The sequence below is a fragment of the Cyprinodon variegatus genome, unplaced genomic scaffold (assembly GCF_000732505.1).
Source record: "Cyprinodon variegatus isolate N-32 unplaced genomic scaffold, C_variegatus-1.0 Scaffold1652, whole genome shotgun sequence".
Lineage (NCBI taxonomy): Eukaryota > Metazoa > Chordata > Actinopteri > Cyprinodontiformes > Cyprinodontidae > Cyprinodon > Cyprinodon variegatus.
This window is the reverse complement of record NW_015152105.1, coordinates 75,953-76,663: the sequence shown is the minus strand read 5'-3', so window position 1 is coordinate 76,663 and position 711 is coordinate 75,953.

The window sequence follows — 711 nt, the reverse complement described above, 5'->3', positions numbered from 1 at the left end:
GGTCCTGTAGTAATTTCTCCTTAAAGTATGGATGACACCATATTGATATCATGTCATTTTGCATTAAAACCATACAGAAGGACATACCGGGAGTTTCTGAGTTATTAGGAATCAAACAGGTTTATTTGTAACTCAAATATCCTACTTTTAGTAGCGCCACAGCAGCCCTCTGGCTAATAACTAGTAAAAACCCATGTGATGACGTCAGAGGGAGATGCTATAATGGAGATATATGGAAATATTGATAGTTGTTCCCGAACACAAAGTCTGCAATTGGTTTTGTGGTTGAACCATCATCCAGTTGAAGGGTCGTGATGCTGAGGAACATGGAGGCATCACAGCATCCAGGTCAGAACCATCCAGAGTGGACCTCTAGTCCACAGAGTCAGACTGTGAGCTGGAGGCTTATGGCTAATATGATGGCAGCAGCATTGGCAGAAAACACACGGCTTCTACGCCTCTGATACAGATAGTATAACCACTTATTAGTTTATAAATATACATTTTTAAATAATACTAGCATAGTCCAACACAGAAACTATGGCTGTATCCGAATGTCTGCCCTAATCCCTATATAGGTCACTATATAGGGGTTATGCTATTTTACGGTATATGTCCAAACATCTAGTGGCTGAAAACGTAGTGGACTCAAGAATTTCCCAACTTCTATGGTCACTAGAAGAGCAGAATGCAAGAGCTCGCCTTTCAAAG